This window comes from Ornithodoros turicata, chromosome 9 (genome assembly GCF_037126465.1).
Source record: "Ornithodoros turicata isolate Travis chromosome 9, ASM3712646v1, whole genome shotgun sequence".
Classification (NCBI taxonomy): domain Eukaryota; kingdom Metazoa; phylum Arthropoda; class Arachnida; order Ixodida; family Argasidae; genus Ornithodoros; species Ornithodoros turicata.
The window spans coordinates 9,181,642-9,205,214 of record NC_088209.1 but is presented as its reverse complement, the minus strand read 5'-3'; positions in this window follow the sequence as shown (position 1 = coordinate 9,205,214).

The window sequence follows — 23,573 nt, the reverse complement described above, 5'->3', positions numbered from 1 at the left end:
TACTCCGTCTGAAGGAAATAACAGTCCTCCTCTGCTCTTGCGATGAATTAAGGAGTATGTTGATGAATCGCTTGCATCTATAGTTAGAACGTCTGAGCATGCGCTACACATCAAGGACCTCTGCAACTGGCGCACAACGAAACCCGCAATGTAGGTGATTGCCCTTCCAGCAATGTCTGTTATTCGTCCTGGGTCCAGGCAATAATCATGGTCAGTAGTGTCGTCAATGTTTGATTCCTCAGAAGATGTCAGGAGCTGTCTGCGCGGAGTTGTCGAATTGATGACTTGTTCGGGAGATGGTACACTTGCGCTACTGACACTCAAAATGGATACTGACTCTAGTGGCAAACAGTTCCCCGTGGTGACCTGCTGTATCTCGTTCTGGACGATCAAACGTTTAAAAGCAGAGCTGAACTGTCTTGCATTTGGGTTATTGTTCTGACGACCATGTGATCTGATAGCGCCGAAAAAGAGTTCCAAGTGGTCTTGGCATATCTTATGTGCTGGAATGTACTTGAGGACCTTCTTTCTTGAAACTGTTTCTTCATATAGCTGCAGCAGGCTATGCATAGCAATTTTAAATCCCAGGAACCCAGTCTTTCGATTTGTGTTGAGTATCTTAGGTCCATTTCAGTTCTCTCTGAGGTTGGACAAGTACTGTTGCACTGATTCGAACAAACATGTCACCCTTCCAATGTTGCTGCTGTTTAGTGGTTTTTTCAAGCTCTTCTGGTGAATGCTCTGGGAATTTAGCACGTCAAAGATATCATTGATGTGTCTTAGAAACTGTTCTGTCGCCTGAGACCCCTCAAAGCCCTGTACATGGTTGCAGCGGCACTCAGCCAGAGCATCTGCGACGGAGGTACTCAAAACCTGGGCTGCCAAGCTAACCTTCATTGGCTGTTTGCGCCAGTTGATGTGTGCAGCACGGAGACGGTTGGCCAGGTGGAGACCTTGGTCCCTCTGGATCTGGTGCAGCTTGTCTATGTAGTGCCAAGAAACCATCCTCCCAGCTGCACTCTAAGAAAAAAAGGTTGAAAACGGGTAGAAGCGCAACAGTTCTCCCCGACCTATTTTCTTTCTACCGACTGCAGGTTCAAGTTGTGTTGTTTCTACCCTTTTACTCAACTCTCTCCCCCTAACGGTAGAACCACTGTGGCAATCTTGTCACTATTAGGGTTCAAGTGACTCTTTTTTCTTTTTGTGTGTTTCGTAGCAGGGTCACTAATGGAAGTGTAAATGAAGTCACCCAAGCGACGAGAATAGTTGAGGTTTACTAATCCTGCGCACAAAGGCGTTTGGTCCAGCTTCGAGGTCACTGTTCAAGAGATTAGCCAGAGCGACCAAACACAGAGCGGCTGCGCTTGCGCGGAATCGCTGATTGCGTAAAAGGGGTCAGTATAGAGACGAACGCTGGAAGTCACAGACTGTCGGTTTGAACGTGGACATTGCTGCACCGAAGGCCATGCGTGCGGCCTAATGGCTATGCTGAGTCGGGTATTCGCATGTCCATGGTGGAAGGTGTTATCGGTTCAGCTGCAATGGTATGAACATAAGCAAGGTGGAGTTAGGACAGAATCAGGTGAGTAATTTTGATATTCAAGATTTTTCATCCCGAGCGTCTTATATGCAGTGATCAGATGTGTTTTGCGCATTGCGTGTTCGGGTTGATCGGCATGTCGTCTGACACTTTTTCAGCATCCTATGAAACTGCAACATGAGCAAATGCGTTGGTGTAATACACGCAGGCCACCATGACAACTTTAGCACGGCACCTTATCAGCGCCCGCCGGATGTGATTACAGGATCCACTTCGAAAATGAAGAAACGGAGCCATAACATACGGTGAGCCACTGTTTGATGGGAGAAGGCACTCATCGCTCGAGTCATGGTTTGTTAGATGTGCTCTGTGTTATTTATTTATTTTTTTCTTGGCTTTTGTCCACTGCCGGGATAGCCTTCTTTTTGCATGCTTATTTCTGAGGAAATCACACATGTAAACATATTTCTGAGGAGTGAAACATGTACCGTCGTTACTATTTATCGCTTATCTTAAATGCTCTATTTATGCCATTTACATTTCAGTTGAAATCATCCGTCCTGCCACGTGTTCCTCCGGGCAGATATTACACACCGAGCGGAGATTCGTGTGTATTTAGAGCGACACAGTAGTGTGAAGTCTCAAGCCCTCAGAAGTTATCCCGATGCCCTTGTTATGGTGCATGCATGTGGAATTTATGTGCAAGACAGTCTATGCAAGTGCTGTGTAATCTGATGGATGCAACAATGGAGTCGTCTGTGTTGTGTCGTGTTTTCTTTCGTGTCTCCGTGCTCAGGCTTCTTCAATATGGATGTACCTTTCGCATTGGTAAGCGCAAGTGTACGATTCCAATTGTGACGTGGTAATAAAATGCTGTGACCAGTAACAGTTGTCTACGTATATATTCTATCTCATCCACACAAATACTATATGTCAAGTTCTTCTCAAAAGGGCAAACGTCCTTCATGAAAGGCGGAGTAAATATTTCCCTACAAGGTCTAAATGCCCCGTCATTACGGGTAGAGATATGCCACCGGTAGGCACAGCACGAATAATAGCAGAGATTCTTACCATTTCGGGTAAAAAATTATCTTCCAATAAGGGAGAACAGTTCTACTCACGGTAGAACTGTCTTCCGGGAAGGGTTGAATATTTAGCGTCAAGATGGGCAGATATTTCTCATCCTTGGGGTAGAGGTGTCTTCCATATGGAGAGAAAAGATGACCCCCCCAGAGGAATAACAGTTAACCATGTAGGGGCAGAATTTTGCCACTAACAGGGTAGAATTCTCTTCAGACTCGGGGGTAGCACCGTTCCACCAGTGGGGTAGAAATGAAGGGGTAGAAGTGTTTCTACCCCTCACTTTCTACCCCAAAAGGGTTGAGAATCTGTAACAACACACTTCTACCCCAAAAGGTAGAAAATTACACCTTTTTTTCTTAGAGTGTGGATCAATTATGACCTTCTTGTCACAGAGTGTATTCCTGACAAGCTTAAGCATATGGCACGGGTCCATGAACGCTGCAATTGGCTCATCAGTGCACGGGTGTGGAAAGGGCGTCTTCATTTTTTCGGTGTCACTAAAGCTGCATCCCAAGCTCCTAAACATTGTGAAGTGAGCTGGTGCACCATCACACGTTAGGGAAACAATGGTGGCCCCATTGTCATGAGCATGGGTGAGGCCCTGAGAAACAAGACTTGCACGCTGTTCACCACCCAAGCCATCAACAAGAAAATAGCCAAGGGGCAACTTCCAGCGTCCATTGATGCCGACCACCATTACTACAAATGCTGCTTTGGCTAGTGGTAGAGTGTCGCCCTCAGTGCCTGTGCCCATGTCAACGTAGCCTTGAAATTTCTTTCCATCCCATTCCAGCTGTTGTCGGATGGACATTTCATCTACCATCATGCTGCAGAGTGTTGGAATTCCAGCTTTTGAGTTGGCTTTCACTTTCATTTTCAGTGCAGCTAATGCCTCCTTAGAAAAGCCTGGTGCTCCATCAACAGTTTGGTACAACTTCGTTAATGTTTTAGGATGAGGGAGGCAAGTGTCAAAGACACTTCGGACATAATTGTACGCTCTTGGCGAGTAGAAATTCAATGTAAGTGCAAATGCCCTAAGCTCCGGGGAATACTGTGTTTGCAAAAGTTTTCCACTGCGTTTAGCTAGCTGTCTTTTCAGGAGATCTTGATTGGCTGCGCCCAGATTTTCTAGTACAGTTGCATTTTCTTCGAGCAAGATGTTTTGTCGTTTTAGGTCCCTGATTACGTCCCTGAGTACAGCGTTGCGCTTTTTCAGTCTACGGTGAGCTTGCTGGAGCCGCTTTATTTGCTTCCTGCTCTTGGCTTGTTGCTGAGTGTACCATTTGACTCTTGCTCTAAGGAATGCCTTTTCTGGGGTGTCGACGGGGGCTGTTCCCTACAGTAATAAGGGGTGATAAACAAATCTTCCCTCTTCAGAATGAAAAAGAAAATTGAATAACAACATGAAATTTTGTGGGACGATGCAGAACCATGTACATTTGCTAGGAAGCTTTTAAAACAGTGGGCTCATCATGTCGCAACAGGCACTTGGTCCTACTGGAGGCACCCATGTTCAAACTGACTACTATTGTTTGTCTTTGTTCATAAGTCTAGCATAACCAGACCCTCTCTTGCTAATCACAAGTTGTAGCGGCTGCACGATAGCCTTGGTACCATGATGAACACACCTGTTCTGCTTCGAAACCTTACTCCCACCCTGACTTACTTGAATCACTTAAGTACTGTTGGCAGTCACGTAATGTATAAAGAGTGTTGCAGGCCCATTCATAACTGTCACAGAATAAGTCAGCAATAATACCAAGTAATTGGGAATTGATTGATTTATTGATTCATTTGAAGAAAATACATGCACAGAACATAGTAGTAGATTTAGTAAGAAAGGAGAATCAACCATGCAAATCATCACATTAAATCAACATGCAGCAAAGTGACTCCGTGTCACCTGACTGTAGTGGTAAATATACTACCATCATGCAGTTTATCTGCTTCTCAAACAGCACCATGTTAGCTGGACTTCTGTATATCCCAGTGTTGGCCACTATCTTACCAATTGTAGCTGGTCATATGCCTGAGGTTGCAGATATGGCTGAGATGTCCACTGGAAATCGGTGACAGAAAATTCAGCCGAGCACATTGTGACAAGTCATGTTCTAAAACGTTCACTGAAGAACTCTTAGTCACAGTCCCTAGGAGCCAGCGGTATAGTAAATAAGATAAATGAATAAATAACGTTACATACATCCATATCCTGGTCGGTGGGAGGACTTTGGTAAGGTTGGCGTGGGGACTGGAATCATGTGCTGCCCTGTAACATTATGCATAGGCATGCGACAGATCATCATGTATGTATCATGTAACATATGCAACAGATGCGCATGTAAGAAATATCGATAACTACTGGTGTAATATGGAGTTTAATGGTTACGTAATTCGTATTTCAAAGGCAGTGCATAGCTGTTTAACACATCACAATGCAGGAATGGCACTCTAGGCTTGCCACTTACCATGTCATCAGCACTAACAAGTGGGTGCCAAAGGAGGTCACCTATTTCCTGCAAATGCAAAATTTGACCTCTCTGACTAATGACAAATGAAAGATTCACATACAATTATCTGTCCCATGCATAAAGAGTAAGGCGCCATAATGTTGGCACTGCGAAGTGTTTGCTCCTGTGCACATTACACTTAAAGTTGTAAGCTTCTCTCAGTATTACTCAACTGCTTGTACAGAAGGTCCCGGCTGTGCTTCGACAACTGCAATGCTGGGTACAACAGCTGCCTGTATCTGGAACTGAAAATGTGGGTCACATCGGTTGATTCTATCCATGAGGACATGACGGACAACGCCTAGCACAAGAAAGTCCATGCGCCATAATGTTGGTGCTGTAAGGCGTTTGTACTGCTCCCATGCACTTTACACTTCCTCTTGTCAGCTTACCTCAGTGTCGCTCACAATGGATTGCGTGGCAGGTTCAGGCTGTGCTTCGTCAGCTGAAACGTCAGGAAGAACAGCTGGCTGTATCTGGAACTTAAAATGTGGACCACGTTAGTTCCTTCTATCCATGAGCACACAATGGACATCACTTAGCCCAAGAAAGTAATTGAGCATGTCACGTGGGTCAAGCAAATCCTGTCAACCCATTTCAGTTTCTGTGTGTTGCGCACTGAACAAAACATTACCGTGTCCACATCCGCAGCCTCACTTGAGTATCCAGGTCCCATGAATAGTCCAGGGGCCTGTCAAAATTTTAGTCTTCAATTTCAGTAAGCAGCATTGGTAACAGATAGTGATGGGCAGTACCTTAAATACCAAGTACTCAAGTAGTACTTTAAGTACATTTCAGTGTACTTGTACTTTACTTTAAATACATTTTAAATCGTGTACTTTGTACCGTACTTTTTCCCGAGTACTTTCCCATCAAGTACTCAGGTGCCCAAACTTGGACTCCAGACAAAAAATCACAAAAGAGTATCAAATGACCACCCTACTAAAAGCGCTAAAGTGACAACAAGAAAATGAAAACACACAGATATCGGTATCTGTGTGTTTTCGTCGTCTTACCTTAATTTTAGCGCTTTTAGTGGGATGCAGTACGAGGAGTCCCAGTCTGACATTTTACCAAAAGGATTTTTGTGCTGTTGAAGAGCATATTTGTTGAAGCAAATCTATTGTTGAGATTGAGATTGTTGAGAAGTTGTCATTTCAATTCTCTCAATGCAGGGTTATATGCTTTTTTTACATTGTTTCCTTCAGTAGTAATTAATAATCATTTGATATCACAATGTGTGATTGCATTACATGATAAACACTCTGAAATACGTGCTTTCATATTTACATTGTAACGTTTTTTTAACTGGTCACATGGATTACTTTGCTGCAGATTACAATCGTATAAAAATGATGGCTTATATTGTGCTTGATCCTTTTTTACTTTCTTCATATTTTTTTAAACGTGGTGTATTTCGAAAAGCAGCATGGAATGCCTAGAAATATATAATGTCCGTTGGCCTGTACTTTTTTTTTTCTTGAAATTTCCTATCCTGTTATAGCAGAGGATTAGCACTTGATGAATACTTGAAGTACATTTGGAATTGGGTATTTTGTACAGTACTTGAAGTACTAATGACACCAGGTACTGGGTACTTTACTTTAACTATAATTTTGAGGTACTTTGCCCACCACTGGTAACAGAACATATTATGTAGAGGTCTGTGCAAGCATAACAGTAACATCGCCTCTGCACAAACGGCAGCAGTACGCAAAAATGTACCCAGTTTCGCTTCAATGCAGGTTGCAAACATATGCCAGGTTTTAGCCACACGCACACTTTTTCGTACGGTTGCTGTTAGTACAAGCGCCGTGTTAATGCCAAGTGTGCGCAGACCTGCGTACAACACTCCTCCCTGTGCCCTGTCAGCTCGTACCTCAACCATGGGACAGGTTTCAGGCACTTGTGAAGTAGTTTCGGGTGGTGCCACGCTGGCTGCACTTCCTGAGGCTGAGGTCGCAGGCTGAAATTATGTAGCTTCTATGTATTCCTATGACCAACGAAGACCATGTCACATGTGTCACTTTTTCCTACTTGAGATTGGTACGCAGCAGTCGGCACTGCGTTCTCTCGAAGTCGGACATTGGTTAGCGACGATCGGTCTATGTGCTCGTCTCGAAAATGCAGGGAACACACGCAGGCAGACTTCGGTGGTTCCCGCTCTGGAGAAAATCCCAAAGACTGAAGCCATGCCATACGCTTCTGTTGATTTCTGGGTAACCTGAGCGAAAACATTTACTTTCTCAGATCTACGTTTCAGTACTTCCCGCTGCGTCGGGAACACTTACCTGTGAAAGGTGACTCCCTGCAAACGCATAGTTGAACGATTCCTGCACCCGCGAACTATACAACTCGGCATGGTTGTTAGATGGTTTGAATCGCACCCTCACTTTGCAGTAATTTTCCTTGGAGTCTACGACGACATGCCATTTAGTCGCACAAGTGCGGCGCCAATTCGTCCACACAATCGGCTCAGCTGATCACAACACCAGCCGATGGGCGAGAGGGCGGGCGAGGCTTGGGAAAGGGGCAGAGAGGGGGTTGATTGCCCACAAGAAATGGCGGCCAGGGAGCTTCCGGCGTCCCCTTTGAATGACGTCATGCTCCCTCCTTAGCTTTCCTTCCTCCATGGCGCCGACGCTGGATGACGTCACCCGGATAAACCAACCATCAGGAGGCGCTCCTTCCCGCCGGAGTTCGGTGTGTGTCTGAGCGTGCGTCTGACCCTTTTCCTTGTTGTCTTGTCGCGTTTACTTTGAAGTACTTTGAACCACAGCGTGTGCCCTAGGATTTCACGCCGTTGACGTGCGATGTCACAGTCAGGAAATCGGTGCTACGTGCCCGGGTGCACAAAGACTTATAATGTGAATCCCGAGCTTACATTTCACCGACCTCGCAATGGCGAGACGAAACGAAAGTGAGAGGCAGCGATCGCCAGCCACTACTGTGGTGTGTCCCAAGGATTGAATGTTTCACGCGTCGGTTCCTGTCATTTCGCCGACGACACCTATTTCGATGAAGATGTATTGCAAGTTCGGCTCGCTCTACGGCAGAAACGGAAGCGGCTGAAGATTGACGCCGTGCCTACCATATTCGATCAGGAACAAGGGCAGGAACCAGTAACGGAGGTAAGTGACAATCCTGCGTGGTCACAGTTACGCTGCGATGAAAAATATCATTTGTCACAGTAAACATCATCGCGAACACCTGGCCTCGCCGCCGATTGTAACGTCACATCGGCTACTAATGTACACAAATTATTACAATGATTGCAGCATCCTGACGCAATAGTACGCGTACTTTCGAGAAAAAAGATTGGTGTGTTGTTGCTGTGCTAATGGTCGCCTGTATTATGCAGGAGTAATAACGTAACACTCCCACATGACAGCGTTATTCTAATGTTATTGCAGCTAGTGGATGTTTCTGCAGTTCATAGTGTAAGCCTGATGGCAGCATTCAGGGATGTGAAAACATCGCAATCTGTGTTTGGCTACGTCCGAGACACTTCACGTTGCATCAGTATTCGACTGCAGCCTTGTTGCTAATTTCTGGCTCTATTTCAGGCGGCAGCAAGCACGTCAACGGAATCAACTGGATTTGGTATATTTTGTCAAGCCACGAAAATATTGGAATTCTTTTTGCACGTCCCACAAAATAATGGATATGTACGAGCCCTGAAAATTGTCGAGTTCTGTGAAAGGTATCTTGTGTGATGCGGCTGCCAGTGTTTATAACATAATGTGGACAGGCAAATAACTGTGCCAGTGAAACAGGGACCGCAAAGGGGAAGATTTATTTGCGTAGTCATTTTTATGTTTGTTATTGTACCCGCTAGGCCCTCAACGTATTCTTTTGAGTGTTAACACTCAAGGCCATATTTCAGATGCGGAGGTCATGGCTGAAGCAAGTGCTGGGGACCCACTTCACGGCGCATCTCACAAGGGGGTTGTTATGCCCTGATTCCAGGAAGAGGAAAACAAAGGACACAGACTTGCATAGTGTATTACTACACCAGATAAGGATCTGACAACATAAACCCTCTTAACATTCCTGTGGCAGCATACCTGTAACCACCCAGACTTCACACCACATTGATTTAGAACCACAGCACAACATAATAAAATAGCTTAGGTTTATTTGCCTCCCATACATAATGGGAGGCAAATAAACCTAAGCTATTTTGTTATTCCCACTCCGTCATACTCCACTGTATAATAAATCGATACAGTTATAGGGTCATTCTTTATTCCCGTCACTACACCGCATTGACAATCGGCACAGAGTTCAAAATATTCCCACCTCGGCACTAACTTAGTGCAGTACAGTCTGGATTTGATGCCAGAGCTAATACCGCCACGTGTAGTAGTTTTTGCTGTACAGATGGGTAGACAGTCTGTTGACTGCAACTGGAGATACAGAGTGACAAGAGAAAACATCCCCCACACTGCAATGATGAAAAGATGAAAATTTTGCCGACATAGGCACACTACGTGTAAATGAGCCCTTGGTCATCCCCCTTGCCTCCCATCAGAGGTTTTCGAGGATACTATAGGTGTGTGGTGTACGGATAGGTTTATCCTACACCACACACCTATAGTATCCTCGTCTTTTTTTCAAAGCAAAATTTTCGTCTTGCCACTACAAGTCTCCAGTTCCAGCCATCAGTATGCACCAGCTTGTCTCTCATGTCAACACCCCCAGCCTTGATAACACGTAGACGGGAACTTCCTCCTGATTGCTTGGACAATGCATCCAGGGCATCTTGTGAATGACGAGTATGCCGTGAACCTCAGGCAGCTGGAAAAGACAACTCCACATGACATTTCTTTTTGTTTAGCATCATATCTTGTGGGCATTTGCATACCTGCCAAATCTCCCGCAGTCTTGGGAAGACAATGGCCAGAACAGACACTATCCCAACCTTGGAGTTCAAAGCCTGTGCATTCCTCCCTTAGTTCCAGGGTCTCCCGCAATTTGAATGTGGAAGGTTGGCAGGTGTGCAACATAGTACAACAGAAAAATGTCCGCCTTTCAGGATGAGCCCGATTCCAACTGCTAACTCCCTCCCAAACCAGCTTCCCTCCAATTTCGGCAAAATCCATTTTCTCCCAAAATGTGTTACTCTTCAGTAACATGCTTCCCCCCTTCATTGGTACCTCAAATGCTTCTGTTTTCAGACTTGTAAGACTTTCCTTCGGAGTTTAAAATTCCCACTGGATATCTGTCAATCAATCAGGGTTTTGTGTTGCCAATCAGGCCATGGCTAACTGGCATAATTGAGAGCATGTCGAGACTAGCTGAGGCGGCTGTGTTGCTTCACTTTTCCTAATGGAATTGTTGGACCAGGATTCTCTGGATCGTTCCACGGCTGTCGTCCAAGCTTATGATTTATGGGGGAAAACTTGTGTAGGCCAAAAAGCTGCTGAGAATAGTCGCCCTTTTGTATACAGCCCTTGTCCACTTTAGGTGCGACAATTTGCGTAACCAACAACACCCGACTAGCACCCGAGTTTACCCTTCCGGATCTTGATGGGGGGTCATTTAAACCGAAAAATTCATTACGGTCGTAATCATATAGCAAACGGGAGAGCACTGCAGCAAGCTTACCTGTGGTCCTGGGGATTGAGTCGCCTAAAATGTTGATCATAGCGGCAGAATTGATGCGCGTACACCACTAGAAGCTCTACGGAGGCAGATGTCCCTGAGTAATGGGTGTTGTGTTATGCACTGCACGGCGGCACTGTTGCACTTTTACAACCTTGGCAACAGAATGGCAACACAGGCGCTCGTCGGGCTCCTGTGGGTCGCAGACTCCACACAGACACCTGCCGATTTCAACATTCTCAACTGCTTCGCACATCCGACGGCAACCATGCAAAGAGATACGTCACCTAAAAATGTCATCCCGCGGGTTAGCCGCAGCCACATCTCGTGGATGGTCGGCGGGTTCCAGAGGCATTGGGTCCGTAGAGTATGGGTCATCATCCACCATTAACTCGTCGCCGCTACCGCTAACATGTTCGTCAGAATCTCCCCCAGACAGAGAAACATCACTCTCGTTTTCCGACTCCATGTTTGCTCCCTTCGCTTCGCGATCGCCAAAACAGGCGCGCGGCTCGCATTTGCCCAGGGCGCACGCTGATTGGCCTTATCCGGGTGACGTTTGCTCCCACTTTTAGAGAGCGAGGACGCAAGCATTCCGGTTTCTTTTTCATCGGATTGCGCGGAAAAATACGGGGTAAACGGCACTTAAGTGAGAACTGAATTTTCCATCTTGCAAAAATATTTTCGTTTGATTTTAATTAAAATAAATTTAATTTCTTTAATTGAACTCCAAAATTTCCCAAGTCAACCTAGCGTTTTTTGTTTTTCTTTTACAGAATTAGAGAGCCCGTAGCGAACTTAGTCCGATCCACCAAGAAATCCGCTCGATATTGCAAACGGAACTGCCCAAAAAAAGTCCCGAAATTGAGGCTTCAAAGTTACGGGTATTCAACGGCGCACCAAATCAGACGCAAAGATTAGTGGAGAGGAGGACATGCTCCTGCCCCCATGAAAGATAGAAGGTCGAAAAAAAACAGGGCGGGAAAAAAGAGGCGGAATCATTTTTGTTTGTCGCTTATCAACGTATGGTGGAATGTCACCCGCCTTGTTATCGGCGTGTCTCGTGCTGCACGCCGGTCCGGCGATAAACTCTTCTAGCTTCATGGGGCAGGAACATGTCCTGCCCTCCGCGCATTTAGCGACTGATTTGGTGCGCTGTTGAATACCCGAAACTCTGAAGCTTCAACTTCGGGACTTTTTTGGGGCAGTTCCCTTTGCAATATCGAGCGGATTTCTTGGTGCACTCTTAAAAATGAACTTCACCGCATAGCACGCTCCAAGCCAACCATCATCTCGAATGATACCGTTATCTGCCCTGATTTGTTGAAAACGGGAGGCGTACGCCTTTTTTGTGACACTTATGCTGTTCATAATTGTCACAAAAAAGGCGCACGCCTCTCGTTTTCAACAAATTAGGGCAGATAACGATATCGTTTCAGATGATGGTTGGCTTGGAGCGTGCTATGCGGTGAAGTTCATTTTTAAGAGTGTGGATCTGACTAAGTTCGCTACAGGCTCTCTAATTCTGTGAAAAAAACGTGAGGTTGACTTGAGAAATTTTGAAGTTCAATTAAAGAAATTCAATTTCTTTTAATTAAAATCAAATGAAGATATTTCTGCAAGATGGCAAATTCAGTTGCCACAAAAGTGCCGTTTACCCCGTAGTTTTCCGTCGCCCGCTTTTTATAAAGCCCTTATGACACGTTTTTTGAAACACCCTGTATAATGCTGTTCTACTAGTACCTTTAAGCATGGCCATTCTGTTTTCATGTTTGCAGGTGATGCATTTTGCTTAAAATGCGATCTTCAGTAAGGGGGCGTTCACACGGGCCAACTTTCTGCACCAACTCGGGCCAACTTTGGAGTTGGTGGCAGTCGGTGGGAATCGGTCGCCGAGCGAAAACTTCGGAGAGTTGGTGGTTGTCTAATCAATCAACGTGAGGAACATTGCCACGTGACCCTCGACGGCGTCAAGCGATTTCGTTCCTGTCGTACTGCCAGGCATGGGTTCAAATCCTACAGGGGCACTTGGGAATTTTTTTTTTATTTTTTGTTTACTAGCGCATATAAACATATCATAGACATTTTTTGGAGATAATGATGATCTTCTGGCGAAATAAAATGACTTCGCTTCCATTAATGACAGCTAAAAAAAAAGTCACCAGCGGTTAGACTTGAACCCATACACCCCGATTGCCGTAAGGTTGGTTGTGGGCGGAGCTAACGAGTTAGTACGTGTGAATGTGGAGACGGTACCGTCTTGAAATTGGTCCAAAGACGTTGCTTCGAGTTGGTCTGAGTTGGTGCTGAAAATCGGCCCGTGTGAACGCCCGCTAAGGATCAAGCACAGGCTGGAACGGAAAAGGAGAACTGCCATCTTTGTTCCCATGACACACTTCAGTAGGCGAAATGGGACTGTCTGGCACATATATTAGGCGGAATGGGACGCCGTGCAGTTCTGGGTGAGGGAACACGGCGAGGGATTGGGAGATAATCTGATAAAACGCGTTAGGCGAAATGGGAAGACACGACTGCAGCGCCAACTCAGCTTTCGACATTCTTCGGCCTTTCCGCACCTCCGGTAGCTATATACTACACTCTTAAAAATGAACTTCGCCGCATAGCACGCTCCTAGCCAACCATCATCTCAAATGATATCGTTATCTGCCCTGATTTGTTTAAACCGGGAGGCGTACGCCTTTTCTGTGACAATTATGAACAGTATAAGTGTCACAAAAAAGGCGTACACCTCCCGTTTTCAACAAATCAGGGCAGATAACGATATCATTCGAGATTATGGTTGGCTAGGAGCGTGCTATGCGGTGAAGTTCATTTTTAAGAGTGTAGGTCTACTCTACGCCTCTCGTGCTCTACGTCCTCGACTGGCCTGCTGTCAGGGATGTGCATAAGTACTTTTGTTCTTTTCGGTATTTAAGTATAAATACAAAATACTTTGTCGAAAGAGGTATTTAAATATTCCTCATAAATACTTTTCCATACGAGCATTTAGATACAAACATAAATAAAGTATTTATATATCGTAACTACTAGCATAAATAATGTGAGAGGGATATCCACTGGAACTACAGAAATAACGATGATCGTAACAAGAAATGAGCAAGGAACAATACCATGTATTTGTTAGACGATTTTTACAACTTTCTCCAAGAGTTCATCATCCAGGCGTTCTCTCCACAGGTGCCGATGTACAATGGCTCGCATTAATTCTGAAGAAGATGCTTCGTTCAACTGGGTAGTTGTGTATAGTAGGGCCTGTTCGGGTTTCTTCTAGGACTTCTGCGCCTTTAGGTCATTGCATTTGCATTTCCACTTGACTGTGGAAGCGATCTTCGTAGTTGAAGAAATCGACCTCGGCTGCCTGAGTTCCTACTTTCGTGTCTGTCCTTGATGGAGGCATCCTGCTCTGCAGCTCGTAGCAGGAACTCTGTCATTTTCTTCTTTTCACCAGCCAGCTCTTTGGAAAACTACCTAAGCGCATAAAAAAAAAAAGAAGGAATACAGATGCAAGCACGGCCGCTCATTGTTGTCTTCAACATACACGTGAAATGTGTCTCGAAAACCCGTTAGAAACTGCCGCACATGAGTCGTCGCCCATGAGTTCTTCGCGACATAATTTCCACACGAGGACATAATGCTGAAATGTCTGACACAAGTCCGTGCGTGCAGACGTGCTCATCCTGGACCTGGACAAACTCAACAACCTTAAAGGGATTCTGGCCAGAAGTTGCGGGAGCTCTTTCCTACTTGCAGTCGATAAAGCACCCAACAAGGACTCTCCGTACGAAAATTCATGCATTAAAACCCCACGGTTTCCCTAAACTCGAATTTTAAACATTCGACTTCATCCGAGTGCAGCACGCCTAGCGTCAAACCTACAAAACATACGTTTATATAGAATATCCACCCCGGCCCACCATCAAGATGACGTCAACACGGGGGCCACTCGCAACAACCACAATTGGCTCAAACGCGTCACGTGGTCACGCAATACCTGTCAATTTCCTTCACGAAATGGCATTTCTATGTTAATATGTTTTATTACAGAGCCTCAAAAAGAAAAATATACCCTGCATTTATCACCTGCAACAGTTTCTACGATTTTCTTTTCAATCTGTACACGCGTTCCATATATGCTTGCGTATCCGGTCACCTGTAATGGATGCCGTATGCCGAGCTTGTGAACTGCGAACTTGTGTGACTCCCGGTTCATCCTCTTTGTTCGGGTCATTGGGTTGGTGTTGGAGTTGGTCGCCATATTCTGAACATTTCACCTATCGTTGCGGTGTACTGTTCTTGATCTGCTGCGAAGCGACGAACCGCAACGGCAGTCACTCGTCTCAGCGAAATTCTGTCTGCTGCATCTCAAAGGAGCATGGGGACCTGATGATACCTTCAACTAACGAAACCAAGTGTGCTCTCGTGTGGTCCTGACGGAAAAGTAGTTTCAACAAGGTTAGCAGATTTATTTTTCAGTTCCAAGTCTACGTACTGAAAACCATGCAAGTGCAGTCGATCATTCTCGTAGCTGTTGTGTAACGCGTATGCTTTCTTACGTATCCCACAGAACCCTCCACTTTTTCAACCAAGTTATCTTTATGAGATCCTTCTGATGGCTTCTTACTAGGCTATGCCGCTCCAAAGCATTGAGATGACGAAGCGTCGTGGTAGCTGCACGTCCGCTTTCGAAAGATGTAACAGTCTTTCCAGACTGTGCTTACTGGCTTTGTATAGAGTCTGGCAAATCCGACAGACTTGGACTGCCTTTTTCAAGAAAGTTTGAAATGTAAGTATGTGTATATTGTTTTCACATATCCACCACATATTGAGCGTGTGTATGATTGTACTTTATATGCTACAGCATATCAGCGTACATTATTATTCAACACGTAGTGTGGCAAACTCGACATCAGTCACACAAACCCAACAATTGCCTTTTCTTCAATTGCTTATTCAGCAAACTCGCAATCTTACCCTTTCAGGGTTCTGGCTATTCATCACGATACTGATGAGAGGTCTACCGCAAATGAATTTTGCAAACTGTTTACTAGGCCATCTGTATCATCCACGACAACTGCATATCATGTATCAGTGGGAAATGCCAAACGGAGTACTGCGTTGACCGATAACGCGCGGTGTGCGGCCCTGGATGCTGATTTCAGCCTAGCAGAACTTGACGCCGCTTCAAGTTCAAGAAGATGCAAATCGTCGCCAGGTCCCGACGGCGTTACCTACAAGCATATAGGCAGCTTACACATCAACGCTCAGAAGACTTTATTAAGTCTAATCAATAAGAGCTGGAATGAGGGCAAACTTCCTGCGATATGGAAAATCTCCAGAGTAGTGCCCTTGCTGAAACCGGGGAAATCTCCCAGGGCCAATCCTTCAGGCCAATTAGCTTGTCGAGCTGCGTGTGCAAGGTAATGGAAAAGATGGTGTTAAGTCGAGTGGAATGGGTCATCGAGACACAAAATCTGCTTCCAGAATGCATGTCTGGCTTCCGTAAGGGCAGGTGCACTATGGACAGCGTACTAGACCTGGTGACCTTCGTAGAACATGAACGCGCGTAAGGTCGCACGACAGCGGCAGCATTTTTAGACGTCAAAAGGGCGTACGACACGGTCAGTTACAGCCACGTCCTATATGATCTGTATAGCCTAGGAATACAAGGTCGGTCTCTACGATGGATCGCAGACTACCTTGAAGGGAGGTCAGTGTATGTGCAAACCGAAGACGGGAATAGTGACAGGCATGGCCTCACAAGCGGGGTGCCACAGGGCGGCGTGTTGAGAGTCCCCTGCTGTTCAACGTGGTCATTGCGAACCTACCGCAACGGTTGCCGAAGAACGTGCACATTAGTATGTACGCCGACGACATCTGTATATGGTGCTCTGGTGTGCAGATGCCCGCATTGCGGCAGCGCCTTCAAAATGCCTTAGATTGTACGGTCTCCTTCTTAACGGAGAGGGGCATGGACATATCAGTCGGGAAAACCGTATTTCTTCCCTTCAGTAGAAAGAAAATGAAGACTTTTCAACTGAAGCTTGACGGCCAGCCAATAAGGAGAGTGTCTCATCACCGGTTCTTGGGAGTAATAATCGACTCGCAGCTCTCGTGGGCTGCGCACATTAAACATCTCAAGGAAAGAACTGACACACGTATCAACATCCTACTGCGCATCAGCGGCTCCCGCTGGGGAATGTCGACTGCGTCTCTTCTCGCCATACATAAAGCACTCATTCGGCAGATGATGGCCTACCATTTGCCCGTACTGCATGGAATAAGCGACACGTCAGAGAGGACACTGCAAAGTGTATTATCGAAAAGCTTAAAAGTCTGCCTCGGTGTACCTTGTGCAACTTCAAATGTCCTAACTACAGTAGAAGCCAGAGAACTTCCATTAGATGTACTGAGGACGCAGGAAACAGTGCGACACTACGTTCGTCTCTGCACGCGGCATCACAAACACCCCCTTGCAAGGAAGGTGGCACGTCGAAATTCGCAATTCATCAACGTGATCGCTCCATATCGCAATGCTTTACCAAAAGCACAGTTGACATTAACGGCGGTCGACCCTCCGTGGACACTGCAACTTCCTCGTATCGCGCTGACTGTTCCTGGTGTATATCACCAAAAGGCTTCACTACCATCTCCAGTGTTGAAACAGTACTGTCTGACTCTGATAGAGAGCCATCGTGCTAGGACCGCAATTTTCACAGACGGGTCGACGTCAACGTCTGGGTCTTCATCAGCGTTTGTTGTGCCACAGCAGAGTAGAGAAGGAATGGCAAGGCTTTCCCACAGAACATCGTCGACAGCAGCGGAATTGGTAGCCATGCAGCTTGCAATGCAGTATGTGGCCGCACGCTGGAGCCCGCGCAATGGGTCATATATTGCGATTCAAAGGCCGGCCTCCAAGCCATAACATCATTCTTGGGAAGTGGCTGTATGGCGCCAATAGTACGGGACATTCTCATCGCATACAAGAAAGCAGTAGATACTGGCCACGACATACTGCTTCAGTGGATTCCTGGACATGTTGGCATACGGGGTAATGAAGCTGCAGATGAAATGGCGGATATAGCGCACCTATCGTCAACGGAACACACGGTGACATATTCCACGTCAGATGTGAAGCACATGTTAAAATTGCTGACAGAAGACATTTGCAGAAGACGATGATTACAAGTCGACAGGCGGCCATCCTTGCTTCATCAGATTGACCCGGAGCTGAAATTCCGTGTTCCGTCCAGCATACCGCGACCTATACAAACACTTTTGCATCGGTTTCGCCTTAACGTTCCGTATGGTCAACAGTTTCTCCATAAAGTCGGTAGGGCTAGTTCAGCAAACTGTCCAGTGTGTGCATCTGTGGAAAACACGGAACACATCGTTATGCACTGCACAAGATATGCATCCCAAAGGGCTACATTGAAGTTTGCTCTAGACCGCTTGGACAATAGAACATTCGATATAGTCAAGGTGCTGGGTGTATGGGAACCCGGGAAGAGAGATGCGGCGTTGTCAGCGCTTGTCAACTTCATAGTGAGCAGTGAGATGGTATCTGTATTTTAGGACCGCATTCTAGGCATGTGTCGTCGAGTTCCCCGTTCCTGTTAGTTTCTTAGCTCACTTCAGCTCACTTCTACGGGATGTAGCTACGCATAGGGACGTACAGTTCGGTGACTGGGAGGGGTGATGTCTTTCTATTTTTACCTTTTCATCTTTGCAGTTTTCTTTCTCCTTTCATTCATTTCTCAGTCATTTCATTTCCTTTGAGGGAGTAGCAGAATTCGTCTGTGACTTATTCAATGTCTTCCGGTTTTTTTTCTATAATCAAACTCAAACTCAACTCAATTGCTTATTTTTATCATATCGTGTTTTCGTCTATATCTCAATTTACCAACCAACAAAGTATTATTATTTTAGTATAATCGTCTGATATTTAACAAGTCACAGTTTTACCATGGTTTTGGCGCACTATAGCCCGAGTTGATTATGTGCCATTAAATTGAATCATCATCATCTTCAACTGCCATTATTCAATTGAAGTGCCAGGTGGATATAATGATATGGCGAGATATATTTTTTGCTGTCATCCTGGAATTGCTCATTTCAGAAGAATAGTCACCGTGAAGTTTGTTTTCGTTTTCGGAAACATTAAGATGACTAAAACCAAACACTTTTCTTTCAGAGCATCCCTTATGCACCTGCATTTCAATTCCAATCTGTATTACAAGAATGGCAGACTACTCAACAGAGATGAACATCTGAAAGTGAAAGAGCTGGAACGAAGATACATTAATCTGTCTGAAAGGTGCTTAGTATGTGTGTGAGTCGAGGACATAGGTCTCAAGCTGATTCCTGTCTTCAGAAGAGGTGACAACTATGCTCCTTCTGTCTATTAACCAGCTCCACTTTTTAGGGTTCCCTGTAAACTAATGGAGCACATCATGTACTACCACGTTGTCAACCAAGTTGAGTCTGTCGATTTCTTTTTTTAAATTCCAGCATGGCTTTAGAAAAGGGTATTCAGGCAAAACTAACGTAGTGGAATTCGTTCACAGCATTTTGAACTGTCTTGATTTCTGGGTCCATGTAGATGTAGTATTTTTTTATTTTGTAAGGGCTTTTGACACTGTGCTCTATGCTCGCGTGTTTGCCAAAGTAGCCTAATTAAAATTTGATCCTGCTACCTGGATATGCAGTTTCTCAACTAACCATAACCGTGGGGACAACTCGTGAGGAGAACCTATCATATCGCCACCATGCAGCATTTATTATGTTACAATCGCTTCACATTTTAATCTAGTCAAAAGCAAGGCCTTTTGGTGATCGGTCTTGTATGATTACATGCCCCTCCGTTATGTAACCCCACACTGCGTTCTTCTACCTATGACAGATAAATAAATATATTGCCAAGTAAATTGTTTACAAGGCTCATTACCCCATCTCACCACATTACCTCAAGCAATTGTTTTAGTAGTGGCCCAGGGTATGAAGCTCGCCACTAATCATCATTCAAACAAAGTTCATAATGTAAAATCCTTTACTGAGAACACCGGCTTAACACAACAATTAAGAATAAAGAGAGTAAACATTTCATTGCCTATCCAGGTGGCATCATCCCTACAACAGAGAACAATCAAAAACAACATCAAAGGAGCCAAATCGGTGGTGCGCATTCCTTTCATCCAACGTATTTCATACGCTATTTGGAGGGCACTGTGCCCATCAGGCATTTTGACTGTGCATATCAACTTGAGTGTATAGAATGTGATGCAACCTACATTGGCAAGATAGACAAAAGACGCGGGACAAGACTAAAAGAGCACACAAGGGACGTTGCCAGGGCTACTAGTGCTTAGCTTAACTAACCAAGACCGAATTAGTCTACTATTGCTGTCCTAAGGGACATATATTTTGATGGTGCAGTAACCTATGCACATGCCTAGCGATGGGGCCCTAGAAAGTTCCTAGAATCCTGCTTTATCAGGTGTGATGCTTCAGCCTGTAATACAAACCGTGGCCCCCTATCGGATGTGTATGATGCCCTCTTAGATAGGCTGATGTGCTCGTCTTTGGCCTTTGTTGTACTGATGATGCCACCCGGATAGGCGACAAAACGTTTACGCTCTGTTTTTAATCGTTGTGTTGAGCGGTGTTTGCAGTAAAGGACGCTACATTATGAGGTCGTCACCCGGCTTTTGGAATATATTTTCAAATAAAGTTGTTGTTTTACAAAGCTCAATACATTGCAGAAATCATTCTCATTGCCTATCATTTTGGGGGTGCCATGCTTGCAGTCACATGAAGCACTGAAGGGCCAATTAAAAAAAGTAAACGCAGTCTGATTTATGTTCTTGCCGACATTGCACAGCGTATGTACGAGGTAGCTCCATTTCAGAAGCCTGAGAACACTCAACGCAATTAGTGTGCTAGCATCAGATATGGTGTACAGCATTACATATTTGCTTTTGCTTTGGTTATAAATAACAAGAATTCATCTACCAGAGGTCAGTGTTTCACACATCCTGCTTTCCATCAACACTATTAAAAGGTGTGACCCCCAAACCTGCACAAAATTCCTGGAGAGTCTTTACTGGACACTGTTGCTGTCCCTCTCACCAGGTGCTCTCTATAAACCTGATTCACAGTTCTGGATGCACTGCCTGCATGCACTGCCTAACTTCAGCATGCTTTCCCAACACGAATGGTAACTGCTATGAGGAGTGTTGTACTTACTGACAGCAACATGAAATGCTGTACCTTGACAGGTAATGTTGATATCCTTCTTAAGACCGTAGAGAGATGTTCCTTGCTCCCTTTATTCCAAATTGTACTATCAGACGCAAGCCCACTTGCCACCAAGCCAATGAGTTGTGCCTCACAGTCAGTGCAATCAAGGGAATCTATCACTCAGGCTCAGGAAAGCTGTTTTCCATCGGGATCTGATCCAGGACTGAGCTGTGAGTAGCCCCGTGAAAGCACCAGGGTTTCTTCGAATTTTAGATGTGCCAGCTTTTGTTTTCCTCCCCCTCCTCCTTTTTATGTAGTAGCTGATTACTTTAGCCTTGTACTTTTTTTGGGATTGAAGATGTGGAGATTATGTAAGAGGTGGAACTAGGCTTTAGGCAAAATGAGGCAAAGTGTGACTATGTACAAATCTTCTGAGAATGTGTATGTATCATTCACACAAAGAGAGGATAGGCGTTACATCTTTTTCCGGTTTTGATATTTATTTATCTATGAATATATCTCAAAGGCCCTCGCGGGCATTACATGAGGGGGGACATTAACATGGGTCACTTAACAAATACGGAAGTTACAAGGAACATACATATTTGGAAGACAGACTCTGTTTTTCGTTTGTTCATCAGTCTTGCTCAAGAAATTGTTCACTGTAGCAATGGTACACAATGTCACGAGAGGAGTGCTCATCTATCGTTCCGCAAGACCCATTAAAAAGGACTAGTGTTGTGTTTCAACACAACATATTGAACTCATGAACCATGCATCATCCTGAGAGCTATAAATCATCCCAAATACCGATGCTGAATTATTTTAAATGCGATAGACGTGCTGTGCGAAGAGGTACCTCCAGTTAGGATCTTGGGTACTTGAAGCCTGTGGCATTTTCTGTGGGAAAGGCTTCCCAGACCCTCTTCACTGCACAGGCTGGGATGACCATGCTCTTGTTTTTCGCAAGCTTATGCCATACTCACCTTGCAAACTGGCGATACGCAGTGTATCTGCATCGTCTACACAGATGTACATAAAATATAGTTTAGGCAAATAGGTAACCGGTTACAGTACAGTGTGTGCGCAGTGTCATTTCTACATGTACCTGAGAGCAACTGCAGTTTACCTGCCCACACCCTGTATATTACTACACATGCTGTGTTCTTTTAGAAACCAACATTGTTTTACTTTTCACTGAATCGACAATCAAGAACACTCAATATCGCTAAAAACCTACGCTAAAACCTTATGCACAGGGCACTGCATAAAAACGTGACTCAGGACACAGCACACTGACAATTACAAATTTGCCTCTATTAGTTTTCTCCAGTTCAGAGTTGTGTACTGTATAGTCTTTTTATGTGCTGCGCCCTGTACTGGAGTTTTTAACGACTTTAATGCAGGACCAAACCAGTTTTGGGCGCCCAAATTTTAACATCGTTCGACAAGGACACATGTGACTTATTTGTGAATATAGTCGCTCATAGGTTCGCGCTGCCCACGGAGTTCAATATGCGACCTTCAGGACAGTCATATTGAAGCATAGAAGTTGGAAATCTTCGTGGGTTGTAATGCACTCATACTGCAGTCATTCGGCAGTGTTTTCGAGCTCCTGGCAGCACAAGCATTCGATCTCCTTCGGCATTATGACACACCAGCCACACTGGCACCATGAACAGCAAGTGCGCATTAAATATCAGAACACGAAATTTCAGAGAACGTTTACGTGTTCGATCACAGTGCGCGTTAAAAAGCTCATCGCTTACCTGAAGACAGGCGACTCATGCTGTTTGCTCCATCTGTGACCGATGTTCGTAGAGCTCTAACTTCGTCTCGCATTCGCGGCATCGGCGACGTTTCGAAAGCCTACCGAGCTGTTCAGCACGCAGAATTTTCTTCTCGATCGCAGAAAGGTCAGAACGAAGTTCCGGGCTCGAAGTCTCCGCATTTCTTCCTTCGACGTCCATATTGAAGATCGCTTTCCGGACGGATGCCGGCGCTCTCACGAACTCACTAACAACAGAACTTCCGGTCCGGGCGCCCAATGAAACGTGAACCTCGTGCTTTCGTCACGCACACGGAAATTGGAGGATGTCCACTACAAAGAGGCTAGATTTCGGCCCCGATTGAGCGAGTTGAGGAGGAAAAGCGAAGCCAGTTTTCAGCTCGCCGTTTGGCAAACTTTGCCGCCGCGCACAGTCAAAATATTTCGCGTGTGGCTTGGAGACATACCTTCGTAATAGATGCAAACGAAAGATTTGTCGAACTTCTGGTCAGAGTCCCTTTAAGCATTTTGGGAACGCGATATTTCGTATGTATGTTCCTGACACCGCAAGGGTTACTTGCTATGTCACAATCGTTGTGGTGATTTTGTTGCGGAGTCCCACTTCAACGAGTTTGATCCTCCTGTACGTCGCAAGTTCCGTTGTTCGCATTCAATGTGATTTCTCCATGGCTTTTAATGACGACGCTCCTGATGTGTTTGTACTTTTGCCCACATTCAAGCCCTTTTTTAGGCGGGCCTTCTTTAGTTTCTTTAGTTAGTCTTCGGTTTTATCTTTGTATGCTTTGTTGGT